We start from the raw sequence: 26,159 nt of genomic DNA on the forward strand, positions 1-26,159 counted from the left end.
CTTTTTATCAAAGAAACATGGAATTTGTTGTGAGAATTTGGTGATATGCAGTTTAATTCCATGATTCTCTTTTTTTGCCTCTTGAAATTGCCAATAGTAATTCAGGTAATTTTGTCCAGTCAAGGCTATCTTTTAGTGCTAGAATAATTATCCTTTTAAGACGATAATGGTTATTCCCTACTATTGAATCAAGTTTCTGCCTATCAGCCAGTTAAGAAGCTTTTCACTGAATGTGCAGTCATACAGTTATTTAATACTGATTCCAGTCCTTTAAAGGACCATATAGAATATAATCAAAGAATTTCTTAAAACTCAAAAAAGCTTTTATTTTAGGAATATTAGCTTTTCATGTCCTTTCAGTTAAAAAGCATCATGGTGACAGTGGTTTATCAGAGCTTGCTTTGAGACTTTTGATATTAGTTATATTTGAACAATGAAACCTACTACATGCAGAGCAAGTTTTTATAGAACAATATGTGTGTACTACTTGATGGGCCAACATACTATAAAAAATTTAAGCATTTTTTAACTTTAGCAATAAGTTCTTATAGTTTTAGACAAAAATTCCATACAGTCCTACTAAAATTCTTGTCAGATGGATTATTTTGGGTTGGATCTGTTTCTGTATTTTAAAAAATGCTGCATTGGCTAAGTGATTTATCAAACATTTGCAACCTAGAATAGAACTGGTTTACAGGCACAAAGTGATAAGTTCAGAATAAGAGATAAATGACTTGTTAAAAAATCTACAAGACACTATCATATTTGTCCTTTTGTCTGACTTTATGAGTTATAACTAGCAATATTTTTATCTAGTGTTAAGTGGTAGGGAGAAGAGTTAAAAAAGAAGCTTACAGGGGCTGCTGCATAGTAGATGGGTGGCATGTCTTACCTGGTATGCATCCTAGTAAGGAGAAAATGGGCTCTTTGCTGCTGAAGGACTAGCCATTGCTGGGAAGAGAAAGGGAAAGAGATACAGAGGCTGTGGCCACTGGAAGGTAAGAACTACAGGAGGGGATACTTCTAGAATATTCCCAATGAATGTGTAGCTGTGGAGGGTAAAAGAATGCTCTACTGTCAGGGATGGAGTTATATAGGGGCATCCCATAGGTGGCCAGTCTGTAGAGAAAGAATCATTCTACTATTGACAGGGACAGAGCTGGGTAAGGTAGACGGGTGAGAAAGCAACCTACAGAGAAGAAAGACAAAGGTCATTTTCCAAGGTAGTATGGATGGGGGAAGAAATGCCTCTAGAAAGGTGATGTTGGTGCCTTCAAACTTTCCCACTTGGGATAAAGTCCCTGATGCCCCACCATAACTAAGTTCTGTTTTATAAGGAAAAACTTAATATGTAATAAATACTTGCAGAAATTAAGTATTCTTGTATCTGTGGCTTGTATCTTAGGTGATGATTGGAATAATAACTTGATTAAAACAGATAATTATATATTGTATGTATAGATAATTATATATTATGTATGTGTATACCTATATATTTTTGAAATTTTTTTGTATATTATAGTGTTACTTTTAAAAAATGATCTTATATAGAAATTTGCTTCATTCACTCACAGTATTTCCTTTTTGTCATATCTGAGTTATAATACCAGTTATAAGAATTTTTAACCGTGATGTGAAGTTTCCTAGCATAGGTGGGCTAATGTGTATCCAAAGGTACTTGATTCAAGTTAGATGAACACTTGTCAGATGTGCTGATTCTTGTAGGAGCTAGATTAGATGACTTCTGAGGTCCCTTCCACTTCTGACATTCACAGTGCCTAGCACATATTAAGCACTTTAAAACATGCTTATTGATTCATTGATTGAGTCAGTCTTGAAGATTCTGGACAAAGAGTGGGAAATTGTACAGTCATGCAACAGGTACTGAGCCTCAACTCTTGATTTAATTTTATAATATAAAGGTGTTTGGGGAGCACTTTTTTGCTATTCTTATAGCAAAATATTATTATATGTTATGTCCATATATAGCTTAACTCAGTTCCTATGTAGTGCAGTCCCAGTTCCAAGTCCAAAATCCACCTTGGGCTCCAGCACCAGACACCTTGGCCTCTCTGCCAAGTTGTCTAGTTGCAACATCCCCTTGCAATCCTGTCTCCAAGCTTGCCATGGATTGAACTCCTGAATCCAGTGGGGTCATTCCTGGCACCTGAAAGTGAGGAGGTCAGATGAAACAGAACAGACACAAACACTCCCAGGCTCATTTCTCAGTCCATATAAAAAAGAGGGAGTGCAAGGGAAGGAAATCCTTCCCCTTCCATTGGTTCACTTCATTGCACCTGTGCTGTGGGCAGGACAGAGGACAAAAGAGCCCATAGAAAAGCACATGAACCAGAAAGTGAGGCAGAAAGAAGGTAACCATCACAGTATCTCTGGTTTTAAAGATGGAGCCTATTTCATTTAAATAGGCAATCAAAGGAGGATATACCTACTTATGTGGTAGGAAAAAATGGTGTTTCCATCTTAGAAGATCTGGGCATGCTGAGGATAAGCCTTTTGGTGCTCCATCCATGTTAGGTGAGCTGCACACCACAGAAGTAAGCCTACATTATATGTTTTAAATAGTCACTATTATGTTAGGATAATCAGATTGTTTATCATTAGGATGTTCCCATTATTATGGGATAAGGCAAAAACAAAAGACATCTCAAATAATTAAAGAAATGCCAAGTAATGAATGGGAGCTTAAAAGCATTAAATGCACAATCCATCATTTTTGTAAGTTAAAAGAATTTAATGCACATTGTGTATATTGATACTGAGTGACTTTATTTTACATAAATTCAACAATTTTATATTTTACACATATTTTCTAAAAGTAAATTTTTAATTAAAATATTGAATTGTCTTTCTTGGCATATTAAACATTCTACATTATTGCAAAAGCAAACCAGAAGGGATAAAGCAGAATATATAAGCTGACCTTTCAGAGTTTGCAAGTACAGTCCTTGACAGGAAGGGCCTCACTAATAATTGAATTAAAGGGAGTGCAAGTGTGAGGCCAAAGTCTTTTTTTTTCAGTGATTCTTTTTTTGGGGGGATTGTTATGGGTATTTTTATTTTTTTTTAGATTTAATTTAATATATTTAGTTTTCAGCATTGATTTTCACAAGAGTTGAATTACAAATTTTCTCCCCATTTCTACCCTCCCCCCACTCCAAGATGGCATATATTCTGGTTGCCCTGTTCCCCAGTCAGCCTTCCCTTCTGTCACCCCACTACCGTCCCATCCCCTTTTCCCTTCCTTTCTTGTAGGGCAAGATAAATTTCTATGCCCCATTACCTGTGTATCTTATTTTCTAGTTACATGCAAAAACATTTTTTTTTGTTTTTGAACATCTGTTTTTAAAACTTTGAGTTCCAAATTCTCTCCCCTCTTCCCTTCCCACCCACCCTCCCTAAGAAGTCAAGCAATTCAGCATAGGCCACATGCGTATCATTATTTATAACCCTTCCACAATACTCATGTTGTGAAAGACTAACTATATTTTGCTCCTTCCTAACCTATCCTCCTTTATCCAATTTTCTCCCTTGACCCTGTTCCTTTTCAAAAGTGTTTGTTTTTAATTACCTCCTCCCCCATCTACCCTCCCTTCTATCATCCCCCCCTTTTTATCTTCTTCCTCCTTCTTTTCTGTGGGGTAAGATACCCAATTGAATGTGTATGGTATTCTCTCCTCAGGTCAAATCTGATGAGAGCAAGATTCACTCATTCCCCCCTCACCTGCCTTCTCTTCTCTTCCTACAGAATTGCTTTTTCTTGACACTTTTAGGTAAGATAATTTACCCCATTCTATCTCTCCCATTCTCCCTCTCCCAATATATTCCTTTTTCATCCCTTAATTTGATTTTATTTCTTTTAGATATCATCCCTTCATCTTCAACTCACCCTGTGCCCTTTCTCTCTCTCTCTCTCTCTCTCTCTCTCTCTCTCTATATATATATATATATATATATATACACACACACACACACATACATATATACATACATACATACACACACACACACACACACACACATATATATATATATATATATATATATGCATATTCCCTTCAGCTACACTAATACTGAGGTCTCATGAATCATACACATCATCTTTCCATGTAGGAATGTAGACAAAACAGTTCAACTTTAGTAAGTCCCTTGCAATTTCTTTTTCTTGTTCTTTTTCTTGATTACCTTTTCATGCTTCTCTTGATTCTTGTGTTTGAAAGTCAAATTTTCTATTCAGCTCTGGTCTTTTCACTGAGAAAGCTTGAAAGTCCTCTATTTTATTGAAAGTCAATATTTTGCCTTGGAGCATGATACTCAGTTTTGCTGGGTAGGTGACTCTTGGTTTTAACCGTAGCTCCACTGACCTCCAGACTATCGTATTCCAAGCCCTTCGATGTCTTAATGTAAAAGCTGCTAGATTTTGGGTTATTCTGATTGTGTTTCCACAATACTCAAATTGTTTCTTTCTGGCTGCTTGCAGTATTTTCTCCTTGATCTGGGAGCTCTGGAATTTGGCGACAGTATTCCTAGGAGATTTCTGTTTGGGATCTATTTGAGGAGGCGATCGGTGGATTCTTTCAATTTCTATTTTGCCCTGTGGCTCTAGAATATCAGGGCAGTTCTCCTTGATAATTTCTTGAAAGATGATATGTAGGCTCTTTTTTTGATCATAGCTTTCAGGTCGTCCAATAATTTTTAAATTATCTCTCCTGGATCTATTTTCAGGGTCAGTGGTTTATAATATCTTGATTTCTCATCAAGTCATAGCCTCCACTTGCTCCAATCTAATTTTTATGGTAGTATTTTCTTCAGTGGTCTTTTGGACCTCCTTTTCCATTTGGCTAATTCTGCCTTTCAAGGCATTCTTCTCCTCATTGACTTTTTGGAGGTCTTTTGCCATTTGAGTTAGTCTGTTTTTTAAGGTGTTGTTTTCTTCAATATATTTTTCAGTATTTTTTTGGGTCTCCTTTAGCAAGTCATTGACTTGTTTTTCATGGTTTTCTCGCATCCTTCCCATTTCTCTTCCCAATTTTTCCTCTAGTTCTCTAACTTGCTTTTCCAAATCCTTTTTGAACTCTTCCATGGCTTGAGACCAGTTCATGTTTTTCTTGGAGGCTTTTGTTGTAGGCTCTTTGACTTTGTTGACTTCTTTAGGCTGTATGTTTTGGTCTTCTTTGTCACCAAAGAAAGACTCCGAAGTCTGAGACTGAATCTGGGTGCATTTTCGCTGCCTGGCCATACTCCCAGTCAACTAACTTGACCCTTGAGTTTTTTCAGCGGGGTATGACTGCTTGTAGAGTTAAGAGAACTATGTTCCAAGCTTGGGGGAATGCGCCAGCTCTGCCACACCAGCACTCCTCCTTCCCCAAGAACCCCCAACCCGGACTGGACTTAGATCTTCAGCAGGGTCTGCACTCCTGCTCTGACCCGCCACTTAATTCCTCCCACCAAGTGGGCCTGGGGCTGGAAGCAATTGCAGCTGTAGTTCTGTAGCTGTCCCACCTCCGCTGCCCCCGGGGTGGTGGCTGAACAGGTAACTCCTTCCACTCCCTGCAGCTTTTCCTACTAACCTTCTCTGTTGTCTTTGGTGCTTGTGGGTTGAGAAGTCTGGCAACTGCCACAGCTCACAGATTCAGGGCTCTAGGGCACACTCTGCCCAACTCCTGGTCTGGTTGGTCGTGCTGCCCACACTGGGCTTTGCTCCGCTGTGCTCCGCTCCCAGCTCCGTGCGCGAAAGACCTTACCCAGCAACTATCCAGGCTGTCCTCAGCTGGAGCCCTGCTTCCCTCTGCTGTTTTGTGGGTTCTACAGGTCTAGAATTGGTTCAGAGCCATTTTTTATAGGTTTTTGGGGGGACTTGGCAGGGAGCTCATGCTAGTCCCTGCTTTCCAGCCGCCATCTTGGCTCTGCCCCCGGTTAAATGAGGCCAAAGTCTTAACAAGAGCTAGGTGTAAATGCCATTCTCTTCTGTTAGGATCATATTGCTTAAGTGTATTGTGTCTTTAGAGACCCTTTTCTCAACATGAAACCTCAACAGGTCCAAGAGCAGGACCTGACAAAGGCAAACAAGAAGAATCCCTATTTTAAGGGAAAATGCAACTTTGTACATTAATTCGATCTTTTAAAAATAATGGATAATGAATTTAGTTCATTTAGTTTTGTGAAATTTAGTTTGCTCTAGAGAAAAAAAATTTCTCATACAAGTCATTTAGAAATTTTTTAGAAATTATTTTAGAAATTCGTTTAGAAATTATTTTCATATGCTTTCTCATTGTGATTGAGTGAATTCTTTTTGATAATTTCTTCCTTTAAAAAATAGTATTTGTTGTCATGCTTTTTACACAGGAGGAGATTTGAAAATAAACAGGACCATAAGTTTGAACCTAACAAAAAGCACTTACATTGGGTTGAGACCTTTTATGTCATGGGTATAGGATGTATCTATATGGAAGCTGCCTCCTCCAATGAAGTGGCAACTTGTGATCTTAAAGGGTTGCCTGGGTTTCTGAGTGGTTGAATGACTTGCCCATGTTTACTGAGTTATTTTGTGTCAGAAACTAGACTTGAATATAGCTTTTTCTAACTCCAAAGCACTGAATCCACTGTGCCATCCTGGCTCTAGATATATAGTGGTCTTTTTAAGTGTTTTAATTACATATTCCTCTGGTTCTCTGCAATTGCAGTGAAATATTAATCTCACCATCTCTCCCCTACATTCCTACTCACCTGCTCCTAAATGGAGCTGGAAGGAAGCTGAGCCGATTGGATCCACTACAAATTCATGTTAGCTAATCTGGACATGGTCCTCAAAATGTCTTCAGCAAGGTAATTCCATTATTCCTCCCTCACTGATTCTCTACCCAACTTCTTACATAGACTAAACTTCTTCATTCCTCAAGCATCTAGCACCACCACTTTGCCCCAACCTTCCAATCGAGGACCTTTCCTCATTTATTATAGAGAAAATAGAGACCAGGAACTCCCTCTTCTCCTCTTTTCTACGTCCTAAACCTCCTTGACATTATCTTTCATTCTATCCTCCTTTACCTCAATATCTTTGATGAAGAGGTCAGTCAATATGCATTTATTAAGTGCATACTATGTGCGAGGCACTATTTGCAATATGTCTGGGAAACGAAGAAAGGCAGTCCCTGCTCTCAAAGAGCTTATAGTCTAAGGCAGGAGATAGCAGGCAAATAATTATGCACAGATAAGCTATATACAGGATAAATTAGAAATAATCGGCAGAAGGAAGGCTCTAGCATTTAGAGAATCAGGAAAAGCTTCTTGTAGAAAGTGGGGTTATCGCTGGGATTTGAAGGAGGCCAGGAGGCAGAGATGAGGAAAAAGTATATTTCAGAAATGGAGAACAGCAAGTTAAAATGCCGTAGTCTGGAGATGGAATTTCATGTGGGAGGAACAAGAAGTAGACAAGTGTCTTTGGATTGTAGAGTACTTTGAAGAATGTTCCATGATGGCACGCTTGCATGGGTTCTAGATAATGGACAGTGCTCTTGTGTTTTCCCAGTCACCAGTGGAGTGAAGCAAAAGCTGGGTGCTTGCTCCCATGCTTTTTAGCATGATGTTTTCATCGTATTGTCAGATGTCTTCAATGAGAACGAAAATGATATCAAGGTCAGCTACCACACTGATAATAGATTATTTAACTTGAAAAGATTACAAGCCAAGAATCAAGTTGGGAGAGTTGGTATGTGACTTTTTGTTCACAGATGATCATACACTCAGTGCAGTCCCTGAGGTTGAGATCCAACAGAATATCTCTGCTGCTTGTTCTAATTTTGGGCTGATAATTAACACCAAGCGAACAGAGGTTCTCCACCAGCCAGCACTTCACCATCCATATGGTGAGACAAATGGAGAAATTTTGAATACTGTGGATTAAGTTCCCTTACCTTGGCAGTATACATTCTAGTATGCATAGATGATGACATTGCTGCATACATTGCCAGAGCTAGCTCAGTGCTTGGGAGGCTCCACAAGAAAATGTGGGAGAGAAGAAGTATTAGACTGTCTACCAAACTGAAGATGTATATAGCCATTGTGTTGACTTCATTATTGTATGTCTGTAAACCTGGACGGTATAACAGCGCCATTTCAGGAAACTGAATTGCTTCTATTTGGACTGTCTTAGGAAGATTCTGAAGATCACCTGCCAAGATAAGGTATTGGACACTGAACTGTCAGGCATTCAGACTCTACGACAGAGAGTGCAATTCCAATGTGCTGGCCATGTTGTTCAAATGCTAAAAATATGTTTGCCTAAAAGACTATTTTATGGAGAACTCACACAGAGCAAGCACTCACATAGAGATCAGAAGAAGCAAAACAGTCTTTTTGAAGAGCTTTGGAAGCCATTTTGAAACATGGGAGACACTGACACAGGACTGCCCAGCACGGTGTGCCCACATCAAAAAAGATGCATATAATCTGTGAGCAAGGAATTGCAGTAGCTCAAAAGAAAGGTGAGATGCAAAAATTTAGAAACATCTCCAGTATAAAAGTTCATATTGACTATTTGTGCCTTACCTATGGTAGAGACTTCCAAACTTGTACTGGTCTGATCCACCGCAGTTGAATACACTGTACCTCGACCCTGACATAGTGATGCCATTTTGGTCCACTTTGAGCAAGAAGGACAACAACCAACCAACTAGCCAACCACTTTGGAGAAGCATTGTTGAGGTAATATGTAAGAAGATTGAATAAGTAGGAAGAACAAGGCTATAAAGGGTTTTGGGTACCAAACAGACAATCTTATATTTATTTGATCCTGGAAGTGAAAAGAAGCCATTGCATTTTATTGACCAGGGGGATGATATAGTTACAGCTGCATTTTAGGAAGATTAATTAAATAGCTGAGTGAAGAGTGCACTGGAGTAGAAGAAACTTGTGGCAGATTAGACCAACCAGGAGGCTATTGAAGTAGTCTAGATGTGAAATTTTAAGGGCCTATACTAGGGTAATGTCAGTGTCAGAGGAGAGAAGTGGTGTATGTAAGAGATATTATGAAGGTGAAATCAATAGGACTTGGCACCAGATTAGACATAGAGGGGCAAGTGAGAGTAAGAAGTTGAGGATGATACCTAGATTACAAGCCTGGGTAACTGGAACAATGGTGGTACACTCTACAGTAATAGGGAAGTTAGGAGGAGGCTTAAAAAGAGGGGGAAAGTTAATGAGTTCCATTTTGGACATGTTTAATTTAAGATGTCATTGAGAAATCCAATTCAAGGTGTCTGAGAGTTACTTGGAGATATGAGTCTGGAGTTCAGCAGAGAGATTATGACTGGATAAATAGATTTGAGAATCATCAGCATAGAGATGAGAATTGAATCTGTCTGAGCTGTTGGGATCACCAAATGAAATCATTTAGCACAAGGTGTGACTGGGATGAAGGAAGGTGAGAAGGAATGGTCAGATAGATATGAGGAAAATCAGGGTAGAATCATGTCATGGAAAGCTAGAGGGAACAGGCTTTCAGGTAGAAGAGAGTGATGGACATTGTCAGAGGCTTTAGAGAGATCAAGAAGGACGAGGATTTTAAAATGTCATTAAGAGGGTCATTTGTCCTTTGTTCTCAAAGAGGACCAAGACATCAGGGGGGTGATGCCATGACATGCAAGTGAATTGGATTTAAGTGAGGGAGGGCTGTGTAAAGTCACCAGCCTCACTTTCTCCTGCAGAGCCATCTGGGTCTAGTGGCCAGATACAGATCAGGACTATTGGAGATGGCCCAGGATGCAGTGGGGGACCTTGGCCTTTTCATGCTAAGGTCTTTTGCCTGTCTCAGTTTGACTGAGGCAATGCCCATTCAGTGATAAAGGCTTAATAAGAATTGAGGCAGAGAATGGCCTCTTTATCTAGTCAAAAATTAAAAGTAAGTTGTTGAATGAGAGGTATCTCAAGACCCAATTGTGTGAATGCCTATTCTTCCCTCCTTTAACCAGGCTAGAAGAAAGTGAGGTTTCAGTGTCATCCACTGACCAAAACAGAAACAATTGCTATTTACATTCATCCTGAGCCAGTCCAGGCCCAAACAATGACCAAGCAGGGCTTGGCCAGAAACCTATTGTTGTCCAATCAATGAGAGCCTGAGTGATCTGGGATTAAGGCTGATATTTAAGTAAAAGAAAAAGGTTTTGGAAATTAAAATTTATATTCTCTTTGGGAAGAGCACCAGCAAGTAATGGTGTGATGCCCTATGTAGACAGAGGGAAGGGGTGGGGAGAGAGAGAGAGACAGACAGAAAGGAGAAGAGAAGAAAAGAGCAGAGAAGAGAAGAGGAGGGAAGGAAGGATGGAAGGAAGGAAGGAAAGATGGAAGGAAGGAAAAGTCCCCAGTGGGCAGCTCCTTTTCTACCCACAGAGGTTGTTATTTGTCCTTCATTCAGCTCAGAAAAAAATTATTTATTTTTAATTTTTGAGCGGGTAAAAGAGGCCATTCTCTGCCTCAGTTCTTACTAAATCTTAATTACTGAATGGGCATTGCCTCAGTCAAAATGAGACCTGTTAAAGACCTTAGCTTGAGAAGGCCAAGGTCCCCAAATGCATCCTGAGCCATCTCCAATCATCCTGATGTATATCTGGCCACTGGACCCAGATGGCTCTGGAGGAGAAAAGTGAGGCTGGTGACTTTGCACGGCCCTTCCTCACTTAAATCCAATTCACTTGCACATCTTGGCATCACCTCTTTGCTGTCACGGTCCTTTTCGAGAATGAAGGACAAATAGCAGCACATCCCTGATGTCATTAGGAGGGTGGAGTCAAGATGGCAGAGTGAGAGTAGGCATTAAAGTCTAGTTTTCCTCTAACATGCCTTCAGCAAAGATTAAGAGAAAGTACTAGATCCACTTCTGACTGGAAAAGCCAAGAAGTCATAGTGAGTCATTTTTCCAACACAAGGAAGCTCAGGAAGTAAGACATAGAGATCTGCAGACAACAGGGAGAGGGAGTGGCCAAGAGCATATGAAGTGGCAGTAAGCATGGAGCATTCCAGCAACCAGGGATTGAGAGAGGGCTAAGACAAGGTACCAGAAAGAGATTCTAGTTTATTCCTGAGCAAGTGCTAGGCATCATCTGGGAGCTCTGTCACCCACCACCCAGTGCAAGGTCCCAGATCCAGAGTGAAAGAGAGCATTGACCCTAGCTGTGTGCTGAGTAAGAAACGACTTCAGTATGCAAATAGTAGTTCCCCATGGCTCTGATACCAGGAACAGAGTGCAACATTCCAGACCAAGGAGAGCTGGCAGTTCATTCTGGAACAGCAGAGCTTCTTGGTGGTTCAATTACCAAGCAGCCATTTGCTAAGACTCCCAACCAAGAACAAGACTCAAACCTAAGTCAGAAGACCCAGACCAGGAAGTCAGTGAATAGATCTCCTTCTGATTCATGCTACTTTGTTAGCACTGAAAGTTTGTGGGCCCCCAGCTGAAGCTACCAGCGCATTAGCATAGAGGACAGAAGTGCAGATCAGACAATCCTCTCATTCCACTTCAGAAGTGTGCAGAGCCCAGAACTAAGCCCAAAGTCAAGAAGTAGGCTAGAAGAAAGGAGCCCAACATAAATATCTGTTGTGGTGACAGGGGATACAAACCCAGAGGAAGAGAATGACTTGAAGAAATCTACAAGCAAAGTCTCAAAGATAAATTCAAGTTAGAAAGAAGTCCAACAAGAAATTCCTAGAAGAGTTAAAGAAGAAAATTGAAATGATTTTGAAAACCAAATGAGAGCAATAGAAGGAAAATTGGGAAAAAAGTCAAGAGCTAGGGAAGAAAGATATAAAAAGATAATTAAGAGCTCAGGAAAAGAGATACAAAAGCTTACTGAAGAAAATAACTCCTTGAGAGTTGAAATTTGCCAAATGGAAGTTAATGACTTGAGACATCAAGAAATAATAAAACAAAGTTAAAAAACTGAAAAGAAATATAGAAAAAGTGAAACTTTTTATCAGGAAAACAACTTACCTAGAAAATATTTTGAGGAAAGATAACTTATCAATCATTGGATAACCTGAAAGCCAAGACAAAAAAAAGAGCCTAGACATCATATTTTAAGAAATCATAAAAGAAAACCAGTCTGATATTGCAGAACCAGAGGACAAAGTTGAAACTAAAAGAATTCACGAGTTACCTCTTGAAAGAAACCTCCAAATGAAAACTTAAAGGAATATCGTGGCCAACATTCAGAGTACCGAGGTCAGGGAAAAATTACTTCAAGCAACCACTGACAGAAAAAAAAAACAATTCAAGGACTGAGGAGGCACAGTCAGAATAAAAAAATTATTTAGAACCACCACCACAAAGGAGCAGAAAACTTAGAATGTAATATTATAAAAAGAAAGAAACCAAGAATTTAACACCAAAAATAACCAATCCAGCAGAACTGAGTATAATCCTACGAGGGAACAAGTGGATTTTTAGCAAAAACAGAGGACTTTCAAATCTTCCTGATGAAAAGATTAGAACTGAATAGAAAATTTGATGAAGAAACATAGATGTCAAGAGCAATATAAAAAAGTAAACCTATGAGAAATCATAAAAGACTAAACAAAATTAGACTGTTTACATTCTTATATGATATATATATATATATATATATATATATATATATATATATATATATATTTACCTCCTCTGGACTTTAACATTACCAGGGGTCATAAAGGGAGTCTAATGAGGCACAGGACTTGGTTGCGGTTCTGTTGCGTTGATTTAGAGAGAGAGAGAGAGAGAGAGAGAGAGAGAGAGAGAGAATAGAATAACTAGATGTGGAATGACTGCACTGGGAAGGAGGAAAAGAGAAAGAATAATTATCTCATAAATGTTGTGTACAAAAGGAAGTTTATATAACAAGGAGGCAGTGGAGGGGAGAGGATGACACTTAAACCTCACTGTCTTCTGGCCTGGTTAAAGGAAGGAAGAATAGGCATACACACACAGTTGGATCTTGAGATACCTCTCACTCAACAAGCAAATAGTAAGGAATGGGATTAAGGGGGAAGGGTTACAAAAGGTAGTAGAATAAGGGAGGTGTTAGTAGAAATATTCTTATAAGAGTTGCAAAAACCAGCCAGCAACCCAGGCTAGGAGAAAGCTGGTCGCTGAAACCGGCAGAAATCTCCAGGCCTCCCAACACAGGATGGGAGTCTGTAGAAGTGACAACAGGCAGCAGCACAACACCACTGGCCTTGAGATATCAACTCCTGAGGCTTGCAGCCCAAAGGTTGTAAACGCATCTTCTTGAACTTCCGGGAGACATAATGGCCAGGTAAACAAACAGCTCTAATCCCTCCCCCCGCCAACCCAGAGAATTCCTTGGGAAAAAAACGCTGGAATAGAGGAGAGAGAAGTGGGGCTTCAGTGGCCTAGCAGTGGGAGTTCCTGAGTCCCAGAGGGGCAGAGCCAGCAGAGGTCAACCCCAGGAGCCCAGACATACCTTTGCACAGCCAGAGGAAGTGGTGGACAACAGCACACACAACAAACAGCTGAGACCATTGCTGAAGAGCAACAGTGCTGGAGAGCAACCTCAGGGGAAAAGGAGACTTCAGGCAGCCAGACCCATCCCTCACACCTCAGGAAACTGAAGGCTATAATACACAAAGCCAGTAACCAGACTCACAATCCCCAGAATAAGAAACCTGGGACAGAGAGCCCTGAGCCCCAAAAGCAAAAATTCACTATAAAGCCAGGAAAAAGCTAACCAACATGAAGAAGAACACAAAAAAACTGAGGACCATTGATTCTTTTTATGGAGACAGGCATGAGCAATATACCAATTTGGAAGAGGATAGCATTGACACTATACCCACATCTGATACCTCAAAAGGGAATGTGAACTGGTCTCAAGCCCAAAAAACATTACTGGAAGAGCTAAAGGAGGATTTAAAAAACCAAATTAGGGAGGTAAAAGAAACAATGGAAAAAAAAAAACCACTGACAAAATCTAGTGCTTAAAAAATAAGATTGGCTGTATCCCAAAGAGATCACACAAATGGGAAAAGGACCCATATGTACAAAAATATTTGTAGCAGCTCTTTTTGTAGTAGCAAAGAATTGGAAATCAAGGGGATGTCCATCAATTGGGGAATGGCTGAACAAGTTGTGGTATATGAATGCAATGGAATGCTATTGTGCTGTAAGAAATGGGAATGATACGGACTTCATAACAACCTGGAAAAACCTACATGATACAATGCTGAGTGAGCGGAGCAGAACCAGGAGGACATTGTGTGCAACCACAGAAATATGGATTCTTTGAGGACTAACCCTGATAGACTTTGTTCTGCTCCGCAACACAAGGTGCAAAGAAAACTCCAAAGGACTCACGATGGAGAATGCTATCTACATCCAGAGAAAGAACTATGAAGTATGGATGCAAATTGAGGCACACTATGCTTGCCTTTTTTCCCCCTTTTTTTCTCTCTTTTGTTTTTGTTTTTGGGGTTTTTTGTTCTGTTTGTTCTTTCTCATGATTCATTTCATTGGTCATAATTCTTCTTTGCAACTTGACTAGTGTGTAAATAAGTTCAGTGTGAAGTTATACGTAGAAGATATATCGGATTCCATGCTGTCTTGGGGAGGGAGTGGGGGAAGGAGGGAAGAAAATCTGGAATTCAAAATTATGTAGAACCGAGTGTTGTAAACTAAAAATTAAAGAAAAATGTGCAGAAAGGCTTTTCAAAAGGAAAGAAAAACAAATTAGGAGAGCAAGGAATATTTTACCTGTCAGGTCTGAGGAAAAGGGAAAAATTTACAACCAAACAAGAGATAGAGAACATTATGAAATTTAATAATGTGTAATATTGATTACATTAAATTAAAAAGTCTGTGCACAAACAAAAGCAAAGCAGCCAAGATTAGAAGGAAGGCAGAAAGCTGGAAACAATTTTTACAGCTTCTGTTTCTAATAAAGGCCTCATTTTTCAAAAAATATAGAGAACTGAGTCAAATTTATAAGAATACAAGTCTCTCCCCATCTGATAAAATGGTCAAAGGATATGAACAGGCAGTTTTCAGATTAAAGCTATCTATAGTCATATAAAAATGCTCTAAATCACTATTGATTAGAAAAATGCAAATTAAAACAACTCTGAGGTATCACTTAACAGCTATGAGATTGGCTAATATGGGAAAAAAGGAAAATGATAAATGCTAGAAAAAATGTGGGAAAATTGAACCACTAAACCATTCTAGAGAGCAATTTGGAACTATTTTGGAAAGCAATTTGGAAGAAAACATGATATAAAACTGTGTATACTCTTTAATCCAGCAATACCACTTCTAGGTCTGTGTCCCAAAGATATCATTAAATATGGAAAGGGACCCACATGTACAATATTTATAGCAGGTCTTTTTGTGGTGACAAAGAATCAGAAATTGAGGAGATGCCCATCAATTGGGAAATGGCTGAACAAGTTGTGGCATATGAATGTAATGGCATATTATTGTGGTATAAGAAATGATGAACAGGCACATTTCAGAAAAACCTGGAAAGACTTACATGAACTGATGCTGAATTAAGTGAGCAGAAGCAGGAGAACATTGCACACAGTAACAGCAACATTGTGTGATGATCAGCTGTGATAGATTTGGCTCTTCTCAGCAATACAATGATTCAAGACAATTCCAAAAGACTCATGATAGAAAATGTTAACCATATCCAGAGAAAGAACTATGGAGTCCGAATACAGATAAAAGGGTACTATTTTCACTTGTTTTTTGTTTTTCCTTTCTTGTGGCTTTCCCTTTGTTTTGATTCTTCTTTCACAACGTAACTAGTCTGGAAATACATTTAACATGATTATACATGTACAATCTATATCAGATTGCTTGCTGTCTTGGAGAGGGGTGAGGGAAGGGAGAGAGGTAGAAAAATTTGGAACTCAAAATCTTACGAAAATGAATGGTGAAAATTACCTTTACATATATTTGGAAAAATACTATTAAATGTTAAAAATAAAGTTTAATGAAATTTGGTGAATTTAATAAAATGGTTGATGATTCGCTTTTATTAAAATGTTAAGCTACAATAAACTTCTTCACCTTTAAGATTCTACAGTCTGATGTTTAGTCCTCAAGACATATAATTAAGGTGATATCAGCCATTTTGCTAAGTCAGTTTCTGCACTGGGCATTAAAAAATACTTTATTTAGAGGAAAACCTATATTATATTGAGATAGCATCTATACTGAAAAATGGCCTTAAATTAGTTTCTTATGATAATTTAGGTTGCAAATGAAGCAGACACTAGTCAACAGGATAAATCATTTTAAATAGCTAACATTATATAATACTTTAAGGCTTGCAGAGAACTTTATGTATATTATTACATTCTAAATAATTTGTGAATCAAATTAGAATATTATTTTATTAGTGCATAGCATTGCACATAGGACCTTTAAAAATCTAGTGTGAACACTATTTTACAAATTAAAAAACTGATCCCCAAAAACGGTTATGTAACTTCCTTGGATTCACCGAGGTTTCTTTGCCATTTCTAGAGAAGTGAGAATTACAGATTATGGTGCATGCCATATAACTACATAAGTATGTGCATGCCTATATGTTTATATTTAAAGTAAACTGTAAGTTAAATTACTCTGCAGTTCAGTTCAGTACATGGTTATTGAAATTTAGCTTTATGCTTAGTATTAAGCCAAACACTATAGTGGATTTACAATACCATATAAAACATCCCTTCAATAAATACACTTTCACCTTAGGAACCTTTCACTCTGATCAAAAAAAAAACTAAGATTTACTTTCAAGGAATATTTAGAGGGACCAATTTTGTACATTTAATAAATTGCCAAAATGTAGAGTACAGATTTAGGTACTTTTAAGTACCATTTGGAAAACCGTGTTGTGTGGAGTTAGAATCAATTCAGCAACAACCACTGGGGTATATCAAACATTTAGCTAAGACATAGTCCAAGTCCTACCCTCAAGTATCTTACAATATATTTGGGGGACAAGACATAAGATAAAATAATATATTCATGAGAGAAGTCCAAAACAAAGTTCCATGTACCTTGAAATAGGTCATTGAGGAAGAGCAAGGATATTTCCAAGTGATGAGAACAAAAGGAGCAAAAAACACGATGCAGGAATGAATATGAATAGTGACAGTGATATTGAAGATGTTAAAGGGTTTTAATGGGAGATAATGTAGGATAGTAAAAACAGATATGGTTTGTGGGGGTACTTTAAATCTTACAGGCAAGTGAGAATCATTATAAATTCCTTAAATTCTATAATTGTATGTTTCACTCTTGAAACCTGACAACAAAGTTTTATATTTGAGAAGAGAGTTGATCAGTTTACAAAATCTGCTGATTAGGATTAATGAGCATCAGAAACAAGATTGAAAATTTGCGTACTCAATTTAAGCTTGCCTTGTCTACTGAGCATGTCCAGTTATTGCTGAAGTCAAACTAATCTCTAAGATCAAAATATTTTTTTCCAGAGTTTAGGGAAATTATAATAGTTTTCAGCAGCCTGTCAGATTAAGTCTACTTTCTGGCATTCAATGTGCAACATAACCTGTTCCCTTTTCTTTGTCCTATACTATTTCTCACCACAACCCCATTACCTTAGTGTCGTACATATATATTCTCAGGTTCATTCCTTGCCTTTTGGTTTTTCTCCTTTGTTTCCCTTGAATTGGAACTTCTTGCTCCCCCTTTCCCCACTGTCACCTCCCCCCCCCCCACCCCAGCTCCCTTCTCACATGCTCTGTTTCTTACTACCTTTTTCCAAGATACATAAAACATTTTGTTATGGACTTCTCTGTGTATTGCTTTGCATTATGGTCATCTGTATGAGCACATCCCTGATTACTCTGTTAATAATTAGTGTTACTCAGAAGGGAATGGAGAGGCACGTGATGGGTGTGAGCAGCCTACGACACTAGCAACGGGACTACAAAAGAAATATATGATTAGAAAACAAGATGGGCCTGTTGTGTTGAGAGCAAGGAATAACTATTCTCCACTGATATCTTCAGGATGCCCAGAATAATCAAAGAAGCCCGCCAGCACATGAAATGGACTCCCAGTGGTGAATTGTGTGAGGATATGAAAAAGAGTCTCCTTGTATCCACGGATAGATTCTTACATGCATCGTTGCAAGGAACGTCCATGTAGCTGAGATCATAGAACTATTTAAACATTAGATTATATTTATCTATATGTGTCTTATCCCACCTAACAAGATTAGAAACCTTATGAGAGGAGCATTTGAACTATGTCTTAGCTAAACTTTTATATACCTTGGTGCACAGTGATCTTTATTGAACTGAATCCTGTTTCCATTTGATATTACCCAAGTGTCAGTTTGAAATTAAGAACCAAAACAAAAAGAGCAACAAAGAAGTTACTACATCAGAAATCTTTGGTGTGGGTATTAAATCATATTTATTTAACCTAAGACTTTCAAGGACATACGGACTACTTAAAAGAGAATGAATCAGATCTTCGAAATTAAAACAAGAATATAATGTTGTAAAATAAGAGTAAATAAGTTATATGTTATATAGATTTATGTTGCCTGTAATACTATGCATACAATGTGGGGATTCTATCCATTGGCACATTATAGTTATTCATAAAGTGCATTTAAATTTTACTGGGTTCATGTTTTCAGTCAGGAACTATATAGAATTTAAAATAGCTTAATTTATGTTAATAACTTAATTTACAAAGAGCTTAATTTCCTGTATTAAGTAGCCCCTAGGTAACTTGTATTCGCTCCTCTAGAAATAATGAATTTTAAAACTACTTTTGTTATTCTGTGTCATTGTGAATTGCATGATGCTTTACCTCAGAAGTTTGTATAGTAGACATCCCTTGTAGAGTATTCAGTTTATATATGTCAGATTCTCAAGGGCCATGGCTTTTGCCAGATGAAGCACTTTTGATTTTGAGGCTGATGAAACACAGTGCTATTATTGATCTGTGCATGACATAGCCTGTCTCTCTGCTGGCAGAGTGTAGCAACATTTATCCAGGAATTTGTGAAATGTCACTCGGATCATGTTCGCAAGGTAAACTGTGCAAAAACCAGGATCTGAGCTGAGAATCCATGTGGAATTGGACGTGACTGTCTTATTTCTATGTCCTATCTTCTAGATCAACCAAGTGATATTTGTTAACAGAATGTCTATGTCTTATATTGGACTTTGCAAGAAACTATTATTATCACTTAGAGCACTGTGTACAGTAAAATCATACTCCTTATGTGCTGTTCTCAAATTCTCTTGGGATCATACAGAGGAATATTTTAAAATAAGAAAATATGATCTGAACAGCTTTTCTTAGAAATATGTTTCTGTGTCTAACAAATTATTGTCCTAATATGTCACATAGGCTTAAATTTCTAATAGAACATTTATTCTTTATATTATTTTATCTTCAAGTATCTCATTATCAGCGTGCATATTAGTCATAACAAACATTTCTTTGCCTCAGATTATTGCAAGATTCAGATATGTGTGTGCCTTTTTAGAGTTGACTTTAAATGTGCTATAATGTAAATTTGCATTAAGGTGTCTACTTTAGTTCTAGATTTGGTTAATGTGTGAAAGAGCAAATTGAATGTAAATTCTTTTTGTAAAATTCTGTTACTTGTATAAAACCTGTTATTGTGAGCAGTGTTTTAAAACAGATCTGTAAAACTTTAAAAACAAAACACACTTATTAGATTCTTAACCCTACAAAATGTCTGTTGTATGTTTTAAAATTAGTTTTCCTAGTTATATCTCTGCTCTAATTATATAATGTTTTGAGTTCTTTCTCCACTGGCATTTTTCTTGTACCATCCCGGCTTCTTATAGAACACGGTGTTAAAAGCCATGATCATTTCTCAAAGCTAACAGAAATATTGCATAAATAGCGAACCCATGCCTCTACCATCGTTGATAATTTAGATTGTGTGCTTTCTTCCTCCCCTCAGATCATTGTAAGAACAATGCTACTTGCCACTACTGTGGCTATGTGAGGCCAATAATGCCAGCACACAGGAGGGCCACTAGTACAGGTTTTTTGATCTTCTTTTTTAAGGAAAACAACTTTAAGGGGTTTATAATCTCACTTTAATTAAACACGCATATATCATTCACTTAGTTCAGGGAAAAAAGTCAGCACCCTGAACTTCAGAGAAAACACAAACAGAAATTACAAGCAGAAATTATATAAACATAGCAAAATAACACAAATCAGCAGACAAGCTTCTAGCTGTCTGTCTAAGACATTACATACATAGTTGCCAGAGAGAGAAGTACCAATATCTAGGATTTTCAAAGCCCAGGGGCTCCAATGGCTACCCAGAGTCTCATCTGGTCAAATCACATGACACTTCCAGTGAGTGAGCCCCAAACAAAATGCCAACCTCAGCATATATATACCCTTTTTCAGGGCCCGAGGACTTCACACCTCTCCAAGGCTTCAAACCTCTCAGGACCTAATTAGCAAAAGGCAAGACTCATTCAAAGGCACTTATTGCCTTCGTGCTGAGAAGCACTCCAAAAGAAAAAAAACAGTAAGAAGTCCCACTTTGCTTGCCCTTACAATCATGAGTTTGGTTTTTCTTTGATTAAGGAAAGGTATTACTAGAATAATGATTCTCGTAGTGAGCAATGATTGAAATTTAAGTTGAATTAGATAATTCAGCTTCCTTACTTCTTGAACTAGTTGCCATAAATTTCCCATTCTTCAAAAATATGCTAATATGTGCTTACCTAGATGTTAACTTGAAAAGAAAAGGAACTATAACAAGCTAATTTGATGATAATTTTAACAAAAATGTTCTTAGTAAGATTTTATTTTTCATATCTCCTTATTCCATAGAGAAAAAAAGTCTTACTTTCTTAAAAAGCCACTCCAACTACTTTAATTTTCCGCTTTGTATTAGAAAACTTTACTTTGGGGAAAAAACAAGCCACATACATAGTCTGTATTACACATTTGATTTTATTTGCATTGTAGTTCTAATTTGTTTTCATACTTAAGAAACATATCTAGAATATATGGGAAAATGCATTTTTAAAATTAACAAATTATTTTTACTGTGAAAATGGCAAAAATGACACCAGAAATGTCCCTTAGTCATTGCGCCAAAGTGATCACTTTTTAAAAAAGCATTAAATGAAAAAACAGATCTTTTAAAAGTACGTTAAGATAGTCATGGTAGACATTGTTGACATCAGTACAATGTGGAACAATGTGAAGGAGCTATTATATTTTGGAGATACCTAATATTCTTTCATCATATTAATGTACTAGACAAAAAAATGGTCATTAGAACAAAGATAATTTTATGTAGTTTTGTTCAAATTAATGTCAGACTTCCTCAAGATATTAGATATGATACCTAAGGATATGCCATCCTGAAATCTAGTTGTGGGATCATTTTGAAATGAGTAAGACAAGATTAGCAAGAAGATATCTGATAGCTTTTTGATAGGGTTAGATTAGAGGGTAGATGGGAAAGCTAATTTACCGGTACTACTTGGAGCAATCATTTTGTGCCACCAGATAAAGTGCTGATAATAATGTGGGCTTAAGATTGTTATTTCTATTATTTTATTTTCTTAGTATTTCTCTGAAACCACTAGGACAAGTTATGATCATATCCATTTTAGAGATGAAGACACTGCTGGTACTTCAATTCCTCTATTGCCATTCCACTTTCCTCTCTTCTCTTTGCCTAGTTATTGTGATAAACTTCCACTATAGTGCATCACCATCACATTGTGGTAGATAAAGTATAATTTGTGGCTACTCAGTGGCCTCAGCCATTCTGTAAATTTTCATTTTCAGAGTGGACAGGTACCTCATGGAAAAAAGGATCAGCAGTTTGTATTCCATTTGTTTATCATGGGAAGTAATTGCAACATTTTTACCCAACTCCTGTTTTTAAATTGGTCTTTATATCCAGAGACTAGGCATGACAGAATTTTTGCTTTTATCAGCCATGTGGCTTCTCTTTTGTTCTCAGTTGTTAATTTCAAAATGTGCAAGAGACATCGGGACTATGAATTTTCCACTTTGTTTCATAACGCTCAACATCATCTGAAAAGCTTGTAGTTTCTCCCTTCCTTTGAGCAATACCTCTCTGTAAATTCTGAATGATGGAGTCCTAGAAAGAAGCAAAGTTCTCATCTACAGGATAATGTGCTAGTTCTAAATTTAAGAAGCCCACACTTTAAATTTCACATACAGAACTAGCTATGTGACCCCAGGAGTGTCACTTTCCTTCTTTAACCTAGGACTTAACTACCAAGCCTTAGATGGGTTTCAATCAATCTCTGTTGGTGGCCTTAGTTCTTACACCAGGAGTTCCCATGCTAACAAAATGACAGATAATTAATATCCTAATATATCTAATGCTAACAGAATCACAGATCCTTCATGTTCTTTTGTTTGTTTGTTTGGGGGTTTTTAGTTTGTTTTTTTCTTTTTTGGTGAGGCAATCAGGGTTAAGTGACTTGCCTAGGGTTACACAACTAGTAAGTGTCAAGTACCTGAGGCTAGATTTGAACTCAGGTCCTCCTGATTCCAAGGCTGATTCTCTATTCACTGCACCACCTAGCATTATATCTCTTCAAATCTCTTGATGTTCTGATAGCAAAGAAATTCTGGTAATATTTTAAAAAGCAATAAAAATTTATTTTAAAATACCACTGTAGTATCTATACCTGATCTTTTCTATATATTCTAGGCTATAGAGAACCCTTCTCTGCCTCATACGTAACTAGAAAAGGAGTTTCTCTACATTCACAGTACTTTTCCTATATCCCTCAGGTTCATCAGCAGACAGAATATAAGGCATAAATAGCTTTATCTTTTTCTTTAATTGTGGAGGGCATCCCTTCTTAATAGCTCTTTATTTAATACAAGTACCTTATTAGACATGTTGTTTGGATTGATTGCCAATGAATATCCATGCAGTATTCTTGAAAAAGTAGTCCACACTTGTCTCTATTTTCAGTCATTCCTTAGTCCTTTGCAGTCTGGCTTCTGACATCACTCAAATGAAAATTATCCTCACAAATTTTCCAATGATATCTTCATTACCAAATATGACAACTTTTTCTCAGTCTTCATGCTTCATCAGCTATCTATCGTATTTGACACTATTGACCCTCCTTTCCTCCTGTCTCTCTGCTTTCTTGGTTTTCATTACATCCGCACTCCTAGTTCTCCTCTTCCTTTTCACCTGCAACTCTTCCTTCAAGAGAAAGCTCATGTACCACCTTTTACATGAAGTCTTTCCTGATCCTCCCAACTGCTAGTGCCCTTTCTCTTAAAACTGCCTCGTATTTAACTACTTTGTGTTCATTTATCTTTATTCTCGTTTCTGTATATTCATACATAGAGATAGAATACGTCATAATTTACATGTAAAAATATGTGTGCATATGTTTATACGTACATACCCACATGTATTAATTGACTTCTGTTCCTCATGCATGAGTTTCTTGTCTTTCTCTTCTTTGTGTCTTTGTACTGGCCATCCCACATTCTTTTTTTTTCTTTTTTTTCGAGGGGGGGAGGCAGGGCAACTGGGGTTAAGTGACTTGCCCAAGGTCACACAGCTAGTAAGTGTGTCAAGTGTCTGAAGTCGGATTTGAACTCAAGTCCTCCTGACTCCAGGTCCGGTGCTCTACTCACTGCACCACCTAGGGGCTCCCATCCCATATTCTTAAAGTGCTTTTGTTCCTTATCTTTCCTTCACAGAGTCCTTTCTCTTCTCTTAAGTTGCAATTCAAACATCATCTTCTTGAAGTCTTTCCTGATCCCTCCCCACAACTGCTGGTGTTCTTTGTCCCATAGTACTTTGTATTTAACTTATTTTTATTTCCTTTATATATATATACTGTACACACACATATACACGCACATGTGCATGTATGCCGCATGTACACACACACACACACACACACACACACACACACACACGGTCTTCCCTATTAGAAGGTAAGATCCTTGAGAATAAGAAGTTTCATACTTTGACCTCGCATCCCCCCAACAGACAGTGTCTAATATTTGGTGGGCACCTAAAAATAGTTGTTGATAGATTGCTAGAGAAGCACCATGGCATTCTGGATAGTCAGCCAGTTAGGAAAACATGTGTTCAGATCCTGCCTCTGATAAATATTGACTCTTGGCAAGTCCTTTTACCTCTCAGTACCCCTAGGTAGCTCTCAAACTATAAATAGCAGAATAGATTCCAATTGGCACCAACAGAGGGAGTTTCTTTACCTAGGAGTTCCCTTTGTTCATGAACTCATAGATTCAAAGCTTTTAAAATTCACTTTGAACTTAAATACAAAAAGACAAAAAAGAAAAGAACATTTCCATGTCCACAGCACAACATAAAAAGAGGATTCAATATAAAACCATAAATTTCCATTTTACACTATTTACTTTTTTTTTGAAAACTATGTAACAAATATTACACATGATATTCAAAGCTATCCTGCTTTTTCTTTTGTTCTCTGCTGTGTACTTTTTTCTTCCCTCCCTCCCCACCTTTCCCTAGAGAAGGCTACCATTACACACAAAAATGTATCTATGTATGTGTGTATATATATTCATAAAACCGTACTATATATACTTCTATTTTTCAGTTCTTTCTCCGGATGTGGATAGTATCTTCCTTCATAAGTCCTTTGTAGTTTAATTGAATATTTGTAATATAATACTCAAAATGATCTTGTTCAAAGTTGCACTTAGAACAATATTGCTATTACTGTATAGAGCATTCACTTGATTCTGCTAACTTCACTCATTACGTCATACAAGTCTTTTCTAAAATCAACCAGCTCATCATTTCTTATAGCACAGTTGAATTCCACCACAATTATATGCCACAACTTGTTCAGCCATTCCCCAACTGAAGGACAACCTTTCAATTTCCAGTTCTTTGTCACCACACAAGGAGCTAATATAAATATTTTAGAATGTATATATTCTTTTCCTTTTTCTCTAACCACCTTGGCAAACAGGCCTAATAGTGGTATTGCTGGGTCAAAGGGTATACAGAGTTTTATGACTCTTTGGGGATAATTCCAGATCATACTCTAAAATGTTTGGATCAGTTCTAAGTTCTACCAACAGTGAATTAGTGTCCTAATTTTTCCATATTCCCTCCCACATTTGTCACTTTCCCCTTTCATCATTTTAGCCAATCTGATAGGTGTAAGATGATGAGAATCAAAATTTTGAAATCATGTATTATACATATACAAGGATTTCTAGAAGTTATGGTAGATGGCAACATGTGATAGAATTGTTTAAATGTGAAACTTTTCTTATAGAAAAATGAATACATTTGAGATTAATGTGAAACTTATTGTTGCCAATTTGTTTTGATCCCAAATATTGCCTTAAAAACTGACTCAAATGTGAAAGAACCTTCCCTTCAGTAACATGAGCTGTGTTGGCAAAGGAAAAAAGGAGGCATTTCTCATTGGGCACAAGGCATTTGTTTCTTCCTTGGCATGAAAAGATATTTTATAGGATTCCTCATGTTGGTATACTTAACCTTTATGCTTATAACCAAATAATGAATGAGACACACTGATATTTGTCAACCCTTTATAGAGAAATATTACAAACAGCTTAGTATAATAAAAAAAAGCTGTAGACTTGCAGTCTTGGTGCTGCCATTTAAGAGCTATAGAACATGCTTAGTCCAGGCAAACTGGCTTTCCTGCTGTTACTTATACAAGATACTCCATCTCCCATCTTTCTCCTTTTGTATTGGTAGTCCCTCAGGAATAAATGAAAAAGCATTTGTCAAGACCTTCACTATGTGCTAGACACTGTGCTAAGCACTGGAGATACCAATATAAAAGTGTAGACTGTCCCTTTCGTCAAGGAGCTCTAATGGCACTGAAGACACAAATACAAAAATAAAAAAAAATCCTTGCCCTAAAAGAGCACATATTCTATTATAGAAGATAATATGTCCATATAAGTATAGACAGAATATAGGGTAGCTTTTGGGGGGCACTATCAATCAATTGATAAGCATTTCTTAAGCACCTAATATGTGTCAGTCACCATGCTCAGTGCTGATGACTTAAATAAAAATACAAAACAGTTCCCGCCTTCAAGA

The 26,159-nt window shown here is 37.5% G+C and overlaps 1 protein-coding gene across 1 annotated transcript in view; it reads left to right on the forward strand.

Annotated features, from left to right (window-relative positions):
- CNTLN (centlein) overlaps positions 1 to 26,159 on the forward strand; it is a 440,159-nt gene that overhangs the window by 306,425 nt on the left and 107,575 nt on the right. The gene's annotated exons all lie outside the window — the stretch shown is intronic.

The sequence above is a fragment of the Trichosurus vulpecula genome, chromosome 9, assembly GCF_011100635.1.
Source record: "Trichosurus vulpecula isolate mTriVul1 chromosome 9, mTriVul1.pri, whole genome shotgun sequence".
NCBI classification, from domain to species: Eukaryota; Metazoa; Chordata; class Mammalia; order Diprotodontia; family Phalangeridae; genus Trichosurus; species Trichosurus vulpecula.